Genomic DNA, 17,173 nt, shown 5'->3' with positions numbered 1-17,173 from the left:
GGAATTGGATATAGGGTGTAAAATAGAGAGCTGGGATTCCAGTTTAGATGATTAAGAGATGGAGAGAGACGCCATGACAGGAGACAGAGAATTTAGGAGGGTAAGCTGGGGAGAGAGAACAAGTTTAACTCAGCATATGCTGTCAGGGGCCTGTAAGACAATTAGGAGAGCACTTTGTAATACCTTACTGGAGATCAGGAGAAAAATCCTACCATTATCTGACTCATCAACCCACACTTTGCGAAATCTTTGCTTTCTTACCTTAATTAATTATTACCCCAGTGTTGTATTCAAGCCATATGCCCAATGTCTTCTGGATCCATGAACAAGAAAACTGAATATTGGGGGAAATGTGTCTATAAGTATGGGGAGAAAGCAGAAGGATTAGAACAAGAGGGAGTGAAAATGACTCACATTTTTTAGAAAAGGTGACAAATGGGGCTTCTGATTTATCATTATAAGAGCACCGCCTACAAAATGGTTTTCAAAAGTTAAGGGGAATAGTTTGTAGCCAAACGGTTAAATTCACTAGGTATTAGGGAAGGTAGCGTGCAATTGTACAACACTGGAACTTGACCAGGCCATTAGGGTCAAGTAGTTAAATATAGAAGGTACTTCCGATCACCTAGAATATGAAAACACATCTCCTTTCTGACGCATTAAAGCAAAACTTCTAAATCACACTGTCATTCTCTTGTCCCTTAATTCTGAATGTAACCAATGATACTTAAGTGGTACAGCTGGAGGAGAGAAAAGATAATATCCCCAAAATACAGATGAGGAAATGTTTTCATTAGTGATTCTGAAATAATTTAATGTGTGTATCAACAACTGTGGTTCTATTAAAAAAATCATGCAGAGAATATACCAACATTTAGTTTATGTTTTCACAAGTATATGCTGACTGTCTCATTATTAAGTACACAGAGCTCAAAAAAAGCCAACACTACAGAGAGTGTACACTAAGTGTTAAACATTGTAGAAGAGGTTGAGAGATACTGGCTAATGACTACCATAAAAGGAGTAGATGACTAAGAACAGAGAGGATGTGTGACTAAAAAGTCCCTCTACGGTTCTTTGAAAATTCCCTGAATAACTAGGCATGCCAAATGTGTTCTGTCATAAAATTATTTGATGTTCAACTCTGTAGTTGACAACAAATATGTGCTATGTCCAAAGGAGAAAGGCTTTGTATAGATCATTCAATTGTAAAGTGCCAAGACAAATCGAGACCATCAATAAGTGAAAGTGTTAATCAAATTAAAGTGTGATCCAGAGTTCAAACACTGCTGGGCTTGATTGGGCTCACTCTACACACTCATTCAATTTTTAGGGAGCATGACCACTGTGCAGTAGCCAGACACTCTGGGCCACCACTGCTCCTTTCTACTCCTGAAAATGTAGAGGAAGTACTGCTTCTCACAGATCCTTGAACACTGTAAAGTAATACTAGCTGGCACCTTACAGCCTATCTGTAGTAAATCAGCCTTTACCACAGCTATACCAAAACTGCAGATAATAAAAAAAAAAAATCCCAGTACACATTTGGAAATGTATCATACTTCTCTTATACATATAACTGTCTCTGAATATGCTAATTGGAACAACTGATTTTCTTAAAAAATGTTACTTTTCCCCCAAGTAATAATTCCAAATTATTATAATAATAATAGTTACTATTATTATATAAAAACATGATTTAATCCCTAAACTCATGAGGTAGGTTTCAGATGGGGAGACATATGCAAGGCCATATCCTTTAAGATCAGACTGAAAGCCAGGCACAGTGGTATGTGCCTGAAATTCCAGCTACGCAGGAGGCTGAGGTACAAGGATCACTTGGGCCCAGAGACCACCCTGGGCAACACCTGATAAAGTCTGGCTCTGTGTCCTCACCCAAATCTCATCTTGAATTATAACCCGAATTGTAATCCCCATGTACTGGGGGCAGGACCCCCAGCATGGCAATCCCCCAATGCTGTTCTTGTGATAGAGAGTGAGTTCTCATGAGATCTGATGGTTTTATAAGGGGTTTTTCCCACTTTGCTCACACTTCTCTTTGCTGCTGCCATGTGAAGAAGGATGAGTTTGCATCCCCTTCTGCCATAATTTTAAGTTTCCTGAGGCCTCTTCAGCCATGCTGAACTGTGATTCAGTTAAACCTCTTCCTTTATAAATTACTTGTCTCAGGTATGTCTTTATTAGCAGTGTGAGAATGAACTAACACAAACCCCATCTCCTATCAAAAACAAATAAACAAACATCAGATTGAAACCCAAGTGTGTCTAACTTCAACACCCATGTTTGTTTCACTACACTACATTGTTTATTGGTATTTTTCTGTTTGCTAAAATACATATTACTAACATTCATGGGAGAAAATATATTGAGCAAGTAGTGACTCAAATAGGGAAACAGTTTTGAATGACGACAGGACTGTTGTAACACACAGCAATGACTTTTTATGCCATGTGACTGAGGTTTCTTTTTTTAGTTTTATTTTTGGCTTTCCTAGTGTATGCTGTTATGTATCTCTCTAAACATGTCTATAATACTGTACCAAATTTCAAAGATATACAGTCCTTCAGTAAAATGCGTATCTTCGCCATATGTGAATCCTGCATATTTAAGAATCCATGTTCCATGTATACAATGAAAAATAAGCAACTTTTTTTTTTAAGACAGAGTTTTGCTCTTATTGCCCAGGCTGGAGTGCAACAGTGTGATCTCAGCTCACCGCAAGCTCCGCTGCTTGGGTTCAAACGATTCTCCTGCCTCAGCCTCTCAAGTAGCTGGGATTACAGGCCACCACACCCAGCTAGTTTTTTGTATTTTTAGTACAGACCAGGTTTCTCCATGTTGGTCAGGCTGGTCTCAAACTGCCGACCTCAGGTGATCCTCCCGCCTCAGTCTCCCAGAGTGCTGGTATTACAGGCCTTGAGCCACTGTGCCTGGCCTGCAACTCTTTACTCATCTTTATAGCTTTATTTAATTCAATATAATTGATTGAAAAACAAAGAATGAAACTTACTTTCCTTATTGATATTTTAATAAATCCTACTGGTATTTTAATAATCCTATGTACAATGAGAAAGAACAGATTTAATAAAAAGATATTTTAATTTTCTCAAATAATAAATTGTAAAATGGCACTTTACTCTCCCAAAAGAATACAGAATACAGTCAAATATTAAAAATTTCATATACCATGATCACAGGGGATATTTATTTCTCTTGTTGCATCTATTCCTCTTCTTTCATAACCGCATCCTTCTTTTCTTTGAAAACCACCCCTCCCTTTTTTCTCAGTCCAGATGATTTCATTCTCGGCACTAGGGATGGGCACATGGCCTAGGCCTGGCCAATCAGTGCATTTCATCCCCTTTGCCAAAGTGGCTGGTTCATAGATTCATACATGTCCCAAGACAGGCCAATAAGATTCCATACCAATATTTCCACACAAAATATTGAGAAGTGCCTTCTTTCTGGGATGCTAACATGGCAAGACTATGGATTCTAACTGCCTTTACTACCACACATGGGAACAATGCATGTAAGAACGACGATACCGTAACAGGGGAAAGCAATGAAGAAAAATGGGAAAACATATTCCTGATATTATTTGAGCAGCAGCAAGTTCAGGGACGGAGAAAGTTGGTCTCATCAGCCTATCCCTGCCATGTAGCCTTACTGTGATGCAGGCCACCCAGCTCCCTTAACACCTTATTTCAAGTCTTCCTGCCAATGCTAGGAGCACTGGATACCATTTTTGTTTTTATAAATAGGCCACAATCAGTTTCTGTTTTACTACCAAGAACCCTGGCTAGTCCAAAGGGTGAACACTTTTATAATCTTAGGGTGGAGAATGCCTGTCTAGAAAGATACATCTGACTACATAGCAATCAGACATTGGGGAACAAACTGGCAACATCATAAAACATTTTAATGTATATTTTGCTAGACTCAGCAAGCCCATACCAACAATTGTACCCTATGAAGAAAAATGAAAAAAATGTGTGAAGATGTAAGTTTACATGATGTTCCCAGCAGCATAATGCTTACAAGAGTACAAATGAAAACCAAGACAGATGCCTGGATATAATGGTTTGTTGAAAGAATTATTATACATTCACAGTGGAATACTATGCTGCCATTTAAAAAGGTAGTCTATATTGACATGGAAAGATCTCCAAGACTGAAAGTAACAGAAGGCAAAACAGCATCTTAGTATGACTTTATTTACGTAAAGTTATCTATCTCTATATATACCCTAGGAGATGGTGGGGTCTAGATATAAGCTTATTTATTAAAATGATGCCAGTTGATTCTGAGTGGAGGGCTTGCGGGAGGAGGGTTATGCTTCTATGGTTTGAATCTCCTGCACAAACATATCTTGATAATCACACAAAATCATAATCCAAAGCACACACATGCACATAGATAAAATTAGTACAATTTCCAAAGGAAGTGAATTTATTCTGGAGTCAGTTAAAACATATGAGAATTTTAATCTTTTCATTATGGCAATGTAAACCTAAAAATTTCTAAAATTGATTTAATAGAGAATAACACTCCCCTTTTCATTCTAGAGATATAAGACCTAGGCCACACCACATAAGGCCTAGGCCACAGCAGCAGCCAATATGAAGCATCCTGAGGAAATAATTTGTTTTATCTTCTAAATAAATGAATGATGCTCTTCTGAACCTTCCCCATCCCTGAACTTGCTGCCACTCAAATAATGGTATCTTGTAAATAATGCTCTTCTGAATTTGCACAAAAAGCAAAGGTATATGAGGAACTATGAGGGAATAAACAAAAGCCCTAAAGACTTGTTCAGATTGTTGCTGCATCAAAAAACTACTTGAAAAAGCATCCAAAATGCAAGGGAATTATTTCATCCAAAACTACCCAATATCTCTTCTTTGCTACAAACTCAAACAAACCCACTACTTATCCCCAAATCCTCAGACATATTATCAATTTTAAAAGTAGTAAGTAAAATACGTGGCATGTAACATCAAAGGCAAGATTGATAACAAGAGGTAAAGTAACACATCCTGTCAATTTACTATACTAAATAGTACAACCAGCATATCTCAAAGTCTTGTTTCAATAGCCCATAATATTATGAAGTATTTAAATTCTCAAAAATTCTACCTTTGAAACAGAAACATCTCTACAGGGTACGATAACTAGTAAAATAAATCCAAGTTAATTTTGTAAATTTGCCCTACTTCTTTTAAAATTAAGCTATATGAAAATTCAAGCATGTTAAACTCTAACTCAGAATTTACGTATTCAAGTAGAGGCAGTCTAGCCTAATGGTTAAGGCCCTGGCAGTAGCTGATATTAATACAAATCTTGGCACTGCCATATACTAGCTATGAAGTCTTTGGTAAGTGATATAACCTCTCTATGCCTCAGTTTCTTCATCTATAAAACAGGGATAACAACAAGACCTACTTCACAGAGTTGTAATGGTTAAATAAGTTAATATATGTAAAGCACTTAGAACTGTTTCTGACAAAAATAATGCTCAAAAATATTAGCTATTTTGTGCTTATGAGGCATAAATTATTCTAACTCTAATGCTACGGGATAGCCATGGAACTAACCAAACTAAATTTAACTTTTAAGACATTGATTAATCAACTTCTTATGGCTCTGACTTTTTTAGAAAGTAGTGACTAATGAACTTTAATTATTCAAGGTACTATTAAACTAAATGTTAACTAAATGTTATTCAAAAGTTTATATAGTAATATTGTTTCAAAGTACTAAGAACCTTAATTATTTTCTGAGACAAACTGTGGTAATTTTTTTTCAAAGGGACAATTTCTTTTTTTTTTTTAATTGCATTTTAGGTTTTGGGGTACATGCGAAGAACCTGCAAGATAGTTGCATATGTACACACGTGGCAGTGTGATTTATTGCCTTCCTCCCCTTCACCTATATATGACATTTCTCCCCATGCTATCTCTCCCCAACTCCCCACCCCCTGCTGTCCCTCCCCTATTTCCCCCAACAGACCCCATGTGTAGTGCTCCCCTCCCTGTGTCCATGTGTTCTCATTGTTCAACACCCGCCTATGAGTGAGAACATGCGATATTTCCTTTTCTGTTCTTGTGTCAGTTTGCTGAGAATGATGTTCTCCAGGTTCATCCATGTCCCTACAAAGGACACGAACTCATCGTTTTTGATTGCTGCATAATATTCCATGGTGTATATGTGCCACATTTTCCCTGTCCAGTTTATCATCAATAGGCATTTGGGTTGATTCCAGGTCTTTGCTATTGTAAACAGTGCTGCAATGAACATTCATGTGCATGTGTCCTTATAGAATGATTTTTTTTGTTGTTGAGACGGAGTTTTGCTCTTGTTACTCAGGCTGGAGTGCAAGGGCGCGATCTCGGCTCACCGCAACCTCCGCCTCCTGGGTTCAGGCAATTCTCCTGCCTCGGCCTCCTGAGTATTACAGGCACGCACCACCATGCCCAGCTAATTTTTTGTATTTTCAGTAGAGACAGGGTTTCACCATGTTGACCAGGATGATCTCGATCTCTTGACCTTGTGATCCACCCGCCTTGGCCTCCTAAAGTGCTGGGATTACAGGTGTGAGCCACCGTGCCTGGCCAAGTAGAACGATTTATAATCCTTTGGATATATACCCAGTAATGGGATTGCTGGGTCAAATGGAATTTCTATTTCTAGGTCCTTGAGGCATCGCCACACTGTCTTGCACAATGGTTGAACTAATTTACACTCCCACCAACAGTGTAAAAGTGTTCCTATTTCTCCACATCCTCTTAAGCATCTGTTGTCTCCAGATTTTTTAATGATCACCATTCTAATTGGCATGAGATGGTATCTCAATGTAGTTTTGATTTGCATTTCTCTAATGACCAGTGACGATGAGCATTTTTTTCATGTTTGTTGGCTTCATGTATGTCTTCTTTTGTAAAGTGTCTGTTCATATCCTTTGCCCACTTTTGAATGGGCTTGTTTGTTTTTTTCTTGTAACTCTGTTTTAGTTCTTCGTAAATTCTGGATATCAGCCCTTTGTCAGATGGGTAAACTGCAAAAATTTTTTCCCATTCTGTTGGTTGCCGATTCACTCTTATGACTGTTTCTTTTGCCGTGCAGAAGCTGTGGAGTTTGATTAGGTCCCATTTGTCTATTTTGGCTTTTGTTGCCAATGCTTTTGGTGTTTTGGTCATGAAGTCCTTGCCTACTCCTATGTCCTGAATGGTTTTGCCTAGATTTTCTTCTAGGTTTTTATGGTGTTAGGTCTTATGTTTAAGTCTTTAATCCATCTGGAGTTAATTTTAGTGTAAGGTGTCAGGAAGGGGTCCAGTTTCTGCTTTCTGCACATAGCTAGCCAGAAATGGTGTTTTCCCAACACCATTTATTACACAGGGAATCCTTTCCCCATTGCTTGTTTTTGTCAGGTTTATCAAAGATTGTATGGTTGTAGATATGTTGTGTTGCCTCTGATGCCTCTGTTCTGTTCCATTGGTCTATATCTCTGTTTTGGTACCAGTACCATTCTGTTTTGGTTACTGTAGCCTTGTAGCATTGTTTGAAGTCCAATAGTGGGATGCCTCCTGCTGTGTTTTTTTTACTTAGAATTGACTTGGCTATGCAGGCTCTCTTTTGGTTCCATATGAAGTTTAAGGTGGTTTTTTCCAGTTCTGTGAAGACGCTCATTGGTAGCTTGATGGGGATAGCATTGAATCTGTAAGTTACTTTGGGCAGTATGGCCATTTTCACGATATTGATTCTTCCTAACCATGAACATGGAATGTTTCTCCATCTGTTTGTGTCCTCTCTGATTTCATTGAGCAGTGGCTTGTAGTTCTCCTTGAAGAGGTCCTTTACGTTCCTTGTTAGTTGTATTCCTAGGTATTTGATTCTCTTTGTAGCAATTGTGAATGGCAGTTCGTTCTTGATTTGGCTTTCTTTAAGTCTGTTATTGGTGTATAGCAATGCTTGTGATTTTTGCACATGATTTTGTATCCTGAGACTTTGCTAAAGTTGCTTATCAGTTTCAGGAGATCTTGGGCTGAGACGAGCAGGTCTTCTAGATATACTATCATGTCATCTGCAAATAGAGACAATTTGGCTTCCTCCTTTCCTATTTGAATACCCTTTATTTCTTTTTCTTGCCTGATTGCTCTGGCTAGAACTTCCAGTACTATATCGAATAGGAGTGATGAGAGAGGGCATCCTTGTCTAGTGCCAGACTTCAAAGGGAATGCTTCCAGTTTTTGCCCATTTAGTATGATATTGGCTGTTGGTTTGTCATAAATAGCTTTTATTATTTTGAGATACGTTCTGTCAATATCGAGTTTATTGAGGGTTTTTAGCATAAAGGGCTGTTGAATTTTGTCAAAGGCCTTCTCTGCATCAACTGAGATAATCATGTGGTTTTTGTTTTTGGTTCTGTTTATGTGGTGAATTACGTTTATAGACTTGCATATGTTGAACCATCCTTGCATCCCCGGGATGAATCCTACTTGATTATGACGGATAAGCTTTTTGATATGCTGTTGCAATCCGCTTGCCAGTATTTTATTGAAGATTTTTGTGTCTATGTTCATCATGGATATTGGCCTGAAGTTTTCTTTTCTTGTTGAGTCTCTGCCGGGTTTTGGTATCAAGATGATGTTGGTCTCATAAAATGATTTGGGAAGGATTCCCTCTTTTTGGATTATTTGGAATAGTTTCAGGAGGAATGGTAACAGTTCCTCTTTGTGTGTCTGGTAGAATTCGGCTGTGAACCCATCTGGACCTGGGCTTTTTGTGTGTGGTAGGCTCTTAACTGCTGCCTCGACTTCAGATCTTGTTATTGGTCTATTCATGGTTTCGACTTCTTCCTGGTTTAGGCTTGGGAGGACACAAGTGTCCACGAATTTATCCATTTCTTCCAGGTTTACTAGTTTATGTGCATAGAGTTGTTGGTAATATTCTCTGATGATGGTTTGAATTTCTGTGGAATCTGTGGTGATTTCCCCTTTATTGTTTTTTATTGCATCTATTTGGTTATTCTCTCTTTTCTTTTTTATTAATCTGGCTAGTGGTCTATTTTGTTGATCTTTTCGAAAAACCAGCTCCTGGATATATTGACTTTTTGAAGGGTTTTCCATGTCTCTATCTCCTTCAGTTCTGCTCTGATCTTAGTTATTTCTTGTCTTCTGCTAGGTTTTGAGATTTTTTTGATCTTGCTCCTCTAGCTCTTTCAGTTTCGACAATAGGGTGTCAATTTTGGATCTCTCCACTCTTCTCATGTGGGCACTTATTGCTATATATTTTCCTCTAGGGACTGCTTTAAATGTGTCCCAGAGATTCTGGTATGTTGTGTCTTCGTTCTCGTTGGTTTCGAAGAACTTCTTTATTTCTGCCTTCATTTCATTGTTCAACATTCAAGAGCCAGTTGTTCAGTTTCCATGAAGCTGTGCAGTTCTGAGTTAGTTTCTGAATTCTGAGTTCTAACTTGATTGCACTGTGGTCTGAGAGACTGTTTGTTATGATTTTCATTCTTTTGCATTTGCTGAGGAGTGATTTACTTCCAATTATGTGGTCAATTTTAGAGTAGGTGTGATGTGGTGCTGAGAAGAATGTATATTCTGTGGATTTGGGGTGGAGAGTTCTGTAAATGTCTATCAGGTTTGCTTGTTCCAGGTCTGAGTTCAGGTCCTGGATATCCTTGTTAATTTTCTGTCTGGTTGATCTGTCTAATATTGACAGTGGAGTGTTAAAGTCTCCCACTATTATTGTGTGGGAGTCTAAGTCTCTTTGTAAATCATTAAGAACTTGCCTTATGTATCTGGGTGCTCCTGTATTGGGTCCGTATATATTTAGGGTCGTTAGCTCTTCTTGTTGTATCGATCCTTTTACCATTATGTAATGTCCTTCTTTGTCTCTTTTGGGCTTTAAAGTCTATTTTATCAGAGATGAGAACTGCAACTCTGGCTTTTTTTTACTCTCCATTTGCTTGGTAAATCTTCCTCCATCCCTTTATTTTGAGCCTTTGTGTATCCTTGCATGTGAGATGGGTTTCCTGGATACAGCACACCGATGGGTTTTGGCTTTTTATCCAATTTGCCAGTCTGTGTCTTTTGATTGGTGCATTTAGCCCATTTACATTTAGGGTTAATATTGTTATATGTGAATTTGATACTGCCGTTTTGATGCTAGCTGACTGTTTTGCCCATTAGTTGATGCAGATTCTTCATTTTGTTGATGCTCTTTACCATTTGGTATGTTTTTGGAGTGGCTGGTACAGGTTGTTCCTTTCTATGTGTAGTGCCTCTTTCAGGAGCTCTTGTAAAGCAGGCCTGGTGGTGACAAAATCTCTGAGTACTTGCTTGTTTGCAAAGGATTTTATTTTTCCTTCACTTATGAAGCTTAGTTTGGCTGGATATGAAATTCTGGGTTGAAAGTTCTTTTCTTTAAGGATGTTGAATATTGGCCCCCACCAAAGAGACAATTTCTAAATGTGAACATGTTTATCGTGGCTGCTGGTTTTATTCTGAAAAAGAAATCTTTACAAACATGACAGATATACTTCAAAGAAGTAGTAATGGGAAGTTTATGCCAGTAATTACTAAAACTTTGAATGGAACCATTGCAAAATCCAAACATGAAAAGCCTTGTACTCAAAACTGACCTAATCTTAGATGTATTATTTTCCCCCCACAATATCAAAATGAAGCTTCTTTTCTCCACCTTTATCATTAGTTTTTCCCCATCCTTTCTCTCTTTCTTTTTTTGAGACCAACTCACTCTGTCACCCAGACTAGAGTGCAGTGGCGAGATCTTGGCTCACTGCAACCTCTGTCTCTCAGGTTCAAATGATTCTCATGCCTCAGCTCCCAAACAGCTGGGACTACGGGCACAAGCTGCCACACCTGGCTAATTTTTGTATTTTTAGTAGAGACAAGGTTTTACCATGTTAGCCAGGCTGCTCTGGAACTGCTGACCTCAGGTGATCCACCCATCTTGGCCTCTGAAAGTGCTGGGATTACAGGCATGAGCCACTGCACCTGGCCACCATCCTTTAACTTTAAATGATGATTAACACATCATTAGACTTCATTCATTGTCCTTTTGCAATAGGGACACTGTTTTAAAATAAATGTTTCTCTTCTCTCTGCAAAAAATCATGAGACCTAAAATCTGATGAATTTATCATATCACATCACCAAAAGAGTATATACTTTCAATACACATGGCACCATTGGTTTTGGTAGAAGCAATACAAAAAGGTTTTGTTTTTGTTTTTTTGAGATGGAGCCTCACTCTGTTGCCCAGGCTGGAGTGCAGTGGTGCGATATCGGCTCACTTCAACCTCCTCCTCCCAGTTTCCAGGTTCAAGCAATTCTCCTGCCTCAGACTCCCAAGTGGCTGGGACTACAGGTGCACATCACCACATCTGGCTACTTTTTGTATCTTTTAGTAGAAATGGGGTTTCAGCATATTGGCCAGGCCTGGTCTCGAACTCCTTGTGATCTGGCCACGTCAGCCTCCCTAAGTGCTGGGATTACAGGTGAGAGCCACCATACCTGGCCCAAAAAGCTTTAATTAACTAAGAATCTACTACATCCCAATGTATTTACCATTTATTTTAGTGCAAAGAACATGATTTTGTGTCTTGGCTGGTGTATTTGTTTTTTTCTAAGTTTTGAAAGAGACCCCCTTTGAACGGGCTAATTTTTTTTAAGTCCTAAATAAGCCGCCCCGCCCCCCACCTTTTTGCAGTAAAACATCTAAACTTTGTCAGCAGCTCTTTCATCTAGTCCTTGATTTGAAAGGCAAGATGATATACTGGGCCACAGCCTAAGTTCCAGCAAAAGCCTGACCTTGTGATATAAGTTATAGCCTAACATCAAATCACACTTATGCATCAGCACGCACCATTACTGTAAAAATAATAACTTCTGACAGTATTGAGTGTTTTACCTGTATTAACTTACTTGGTTAATACAGTCCTCACAACAAACCAATGAGATAGATACTATTTTCATGCTGACATGATAGATGGAAAATTGGAGGAAAAGCGAGATTAAGTAACACAACCAAAGTTACACATATTGTAAGTGATGTTGACATGATTTGAACCCAGGTGGTCTGAGCCAGGGCCCATGCTCTTAATGACTGTATAATACTCTCTCAATTTTGGGTAAGTGAGAAATAAAAATGCAGTGGTGTGAGCTGTATCATCATACATTTAATTTACTCAAATTCAATTATATGTGCGCAATTAAAAATGAAAACTGATTGTCAGCTGATCATAGGATATTTAAAAAGCAAAAGCAAACTGAAAATAACAACTTAGTGTACGCAATTCCTCATTTTATTCATCACATACCTACAAGCATGGAGATGGGGAACTAATTCTTTTTACCCTCAGTTAATTTCAGTACTTAAGTATCCCTCATAAATGACCCAAGTGCTTTGTCTTAATAAGAGCATTTAATTAAACTGAGCATGGCTTTGGTGTAAAGAGTCACATTTTTCATATAACATTAGCTGTATACAAGTCAACTATTTCATCTGGTGCTCACGTGAAAAATACTCTGCTGCTGCCAGGGAAAGCTGGCTCTCTGCGGAGACAGAAAGGAAGTCCCCACTGTGCACCTTTCTAAGAGATTTATAAGAACAATTTTGACTAATGCCATTTTTGCCTTACATGCTAACTTCAAAATCTATCTCAGGTCTGAGAAGCAACTCCACTACAGGCATCAGCACTGTATGTGTTACTTCAGTAACAGTTGGTAATAGGGGCCACATAATAACAGAATGCAATTCATGCTCTTCCAAGCCATCACTGTGGCCTTGCAAACTCTTCTTATATTCCTCATAGCATCTCTTCAGTGCTTCCCCATGCTCTACAAGTGTCTCAAAAAGATCCACAGCTCAAAAAGATCCATCTCACAGCAGTTAACAATAATACTTCATAAGAAGATGGGGGCCATGCAGCATCAATTCTCTCCATGTACTTTACTTTCACCACAAAACCCTGTATCCTTATCTAGCCCTTCCTGCTATAAATTGGAATCTAGCCTCATTACTTTACTGAAACTGCTCCCTCAAAAGCCACTGATGTCCTGCTTGCCAGATCCAATCACTTCTTAGTCTTCATCAGACTCTCTCTCTTTCTGGCAGTGATTCTCAACCCTGGATACCAATTACAAGTTTGTAGTACACAAAAATAAACTCAAGATGGATTAAAGATCTGTATGTAAAACCTAAAACTATAAAAGCCCTGGAACACAACCTGGGAAATACCATTTTGGACATAGGAACTGGCAAAGAATTAGTGATAAAAATGCCAAAAGCAATTGCAATGAAAGCAAAAGTAAATGGGACCTAATTTAAAAAGTAAATAAATGGGACCTAATTAAACTAAAAAACTTTGTTCGGCACAGCAAAATAAACTATCAATAGAGTAAACAGGCAACATACAGAATGGGAGATAATATTTGCAAACTACACATCTGACAAAGCTCTGATACCCAGAATCTACAAGGAACTTAAGGAAACGTACAAGCAAAAAACAAACAACCCCATTAAAAAGTGGGCAAAGAACATGAACAGACTCTGTTTAAAAGAAGACATACATGTGGCCAACAAGCACATGAAAAAATGCTCAATATCACTAGTCATTAGAGAAATGCGAATCAAAACCACAATGAGATACCATCTCACACCAGTCAGAATGGCTATTATAAAAAAGTAAAAACAAACAAAACAGATGCTGGTGAGGTTGCAGAGTAAGGGGAATGCTTATACACTGCTGCTGGGAGTGTAAATTAGTTCAGTCATTGTGGAAAGCAGTGTGGAGATTCCTCAAAGAACTAAAACAGAACTACCATTCACTCAGCAATCCCACTCCTGGGTATATACCCAAAGGAATACATACCATTCTACCATGAAGACACATGCACGCATATGTTCACTGCAGCACTACTCATAATATCAAAGAAATGGAATCAAACTAAATGCCCATAAACAGTAGACTGGATTAAAAAAATGTGCTATACATACACGATGGAATACCATGTAGCCATTAAAAAAATACTATGCAGTCATAAAAAAGAATGGCCACCAGTTCCATGGAGGTCATCATCCTTAGCAAATGAACACAGGAACAGAAAACCAAACTGCATGTTCTCACTTGTAAGTGGAAGCTAAATAATGAGAAGACAAGGATAGAAATAGGAGAACAAAACATACTGGGGCCAACTTAAGGGAGGAGGTTGGGAGGAGAGAGAGGTTCAGAAAAAAATAAAAACCTGTTGGGTACTATGCTTAGTACTGAGGTGATAAAATAACATGTATATCAAGTCCCCTAATCACGAGTTTACCTATACTACAAACATGCATACATACCCCTGAACCTAAAATAAAAGTTAAAATATTTTTTAAAAAGAAGTTTATGGTATAAAGAAAAACTGTGATGCCAGAGCCCCAACCACAGATTCCAATTATTGGTCTTGGAGTGGCAGAGCCACAGGTATTTGCTTAAAGAAGATCCCCAAGTGATTCCAACATGAGCCAAGGTCAAGAATCACTACTCTACAAAAGCGACCCCACTCATTAACTCACCCCTTCGACTTGAAATTTTCCTCCCAATCTCCTGTTAAGCAGGGCCTGGTGTCTCTTTTTCTCCTTTTTCTGTCAATGTCTTCTCATTATTTAGCTCCCACTTGTAAGTGAGAACATGCAGTATTTGGTTTTCTGTTCCTGTGTTAGTTTGCTAAGGATAATGACCTTACCTTGGTTGCTGGGATATCATACTTGCTGGGTATTTCTACTTCTCCTGCTGTTCCTCTTTAGCTTTCTGCTACTGTTCCTCCTTGTCTGGAGTTTCTTTCTCTAATTCTCTTTGCCCTGCCAATTGTTCTTTTTCTATTTAACCATTACTTACATTTTCTAACAATCTCAAATCTCCATATCTAATCTTAAACTGAAGCCTCAGCTCCAAACCCTCACCTCACATAGATGTTATCTCTCTGGAAGTCAAATTCCATATGTCCAAAATTATCATACTGTGTTAATTGCCTCTCTCCCTTCTCCACAGTAGCTATTTCAAACTTCCTGCATTTTCCTCAAACCCTTCATTCTCCTCATTCTGCTGCTTTGTTTGCAGTAAAAAACTGTGCTCCTACTTCACAGAGAAAATAGAAGCCATTAGCCTCTGTTAACTTGACCCCAACCCAACATAGTCACCTACACCTGCACTTTCTCTGCACCCAACCCATTTGGGGCTTTTGTTTTCAGCCTCCCTGGAGACCAGGACCTATCAATTATTTCCTTTCTCTCTTCTGGATCCTTCCCATCAATATCTAAACATGTTGATGCCCTTCATCATTTTCAAAAAATAAACTCAGAAAACTGTTCAACTCCACATATTCTCCTAAGCACCACCATCTTTCTTCTCTTTGCATTCAAAATTCTTAACAAGCTGTCTCCATCCGCTTTTTCCCCTTCTCAGTCTCTTTTGGAGGCCCCTCTCCCTCAGGTATTCCTCAGGATTCTGTCCTCACCTGTTCACTTATATGCTCTTCCTGTACACTCTCATCTGCTCCCATGGTGTCAACTGTGAGCTATGTCCTGATGCCTCATAAGTTTATCTCCAGCCAGATCTTTAATGACATTCAGATTTACGTCAAATGCCTAACTCTACTTCTCCTCTGAGAAGTCTTATGAGTATTTTAAATTCAACATGTCAAAACAGAACTCATTCTCTTCTCCATGCCTCTCCTGAAACCTGGTCCACTTTCTCTCTCTCACTAAAAGGCATCATCATCATCTATCCAGTCTCCCAACTCAGAAACCAGGGCACAATCCTTCTCCTCTTTCCAAGCCCACCATATTGCAGCAAGCACCAAGGTCTGCCCATTCCACCCCAACTGCTTCAGTTCAGTTCAGGCTGAGGCACTTTCTTGCTTGAATTTCACTGGAACAGAACCCCGGCTAGCCAGTGCAATCCCTCTACAAATGTGGATCTGATCATGTCACTCAGCTGCTGGGGACGAATAAGATACCTGAATAAAAGCCCAAACTCTTCAGAAGGACATATACGGTGCTACCCTTGCCTGCTCTTTAATGTCTTCTCTCTCCACTGTCCCTATTCCTGCTCTCTGGTCACAGGAATTTCTTGGTCCAAGAGATACACCACATGTGTTCTCTCACTGAAGGCCTTTGCAATATTCTGTTTGTCCTCTCCAACTTATTCAACTGTCCCTCCTGTTCCCTCTGATTTTACTTGTATTTTGTTTTATTTTACCTTTATTTTTTTGAGACAGAGTTTTTTTTTTCTTGTGCCTAGGCTGGATTACAATGGCACAATCTCAGCTCACTGCAACCTCCACCTCCCGGGTTGAAGCGATTCTCCTCTCTCAGCCTCCTGAGTAGCTGGGATTACAGGCATGCGCCACCACCCTCAGCTAATTTTGTATTTTTAGTAGAGATGGGGTTTCACCATGTTGGTCAGGGTGGTCTCAAACTCCTGACCTCAGGTGATCCACCCACCTCAGCCTCCCAAAGTGCTGGGATTACAGGCATAAGCCACGGTGCCTGGCCTCCCTCTGATTTTCAATGCTGTGTTTACCATATGTTAAATTTGGTTCTTTATAGAGCAGAGCTTATAACAAGAAAAAGAAAAAAAAGAAGAAAAAATTTTGGATCTAAGTCCTTTTTTTTTCCCCCTGGATTCTATTCTGTTTGTCTTTTCTTTTGCTAATGCCATAATGTTTAGATTTAAGATACACTTTTATACCTGGTATAGGTATATTCCTATAGGACTATTCCTCTCAATCTTCTTCATTCAAATTGTGAGGAACCTCAGAATAAGTTTATCAAATTAAAATTCCATTGGGGCTTTCAGTTGGAATTACATTGAATCTATAAATCCTTTGGGGAGAACATTTTCTCTTCTAAAAATATGTTTCACCATGAATTTAATTCTTCAATAAATTTTTTTTTGCAATATATGTCTTACAAAATTATTAATTTTTTCCTGGGTATTTTATAGTTTTAATTGCTATAGTGATTGGAGTTTTATTTATTTCTTTAAAGTGTTACTGATGATGTATAGGAGAGGTAATGGCTTCTGTATACTTACTTTGCATCTGGCCACCTTACTGTTTTACTCCAAAAGACT

The 17,173-nt window shown here is 38.7% G+C and overlaps 1 protein-coding gene across 4 annotated transcripts in view; it reads right to left on the bottom strand.

Annotated features, from left to right (window-relative positions):
• Positions 1 to 17,173, bottom strand: part of SERTAD2 (SERTA domain containing 2) — a 128,793-nt gene that overhangs the window by 69,535 nt on the left and 42,085 nt on the right. The window lies entirely within an intron of this gene.

The sequence above is a fragment of the Callithrix jacchus genome, chromosome 14 (assembly GCF_049354715.1).
Source record: "Callithrix jacchus isolate 240 chromosome 14, calJac240_pri, whole genome shotgun sequence".
Lineage (NCBI taxonomy): Eukaryota > Metazoa > Chordata > Mammalia > Primates > Cebidae > Callithrix > Callithrix jacchus.
Note: the sequence above shows the minus strand (reverse complement) of the source record. Positions and strands in the feature narration are given on the sequence as shown.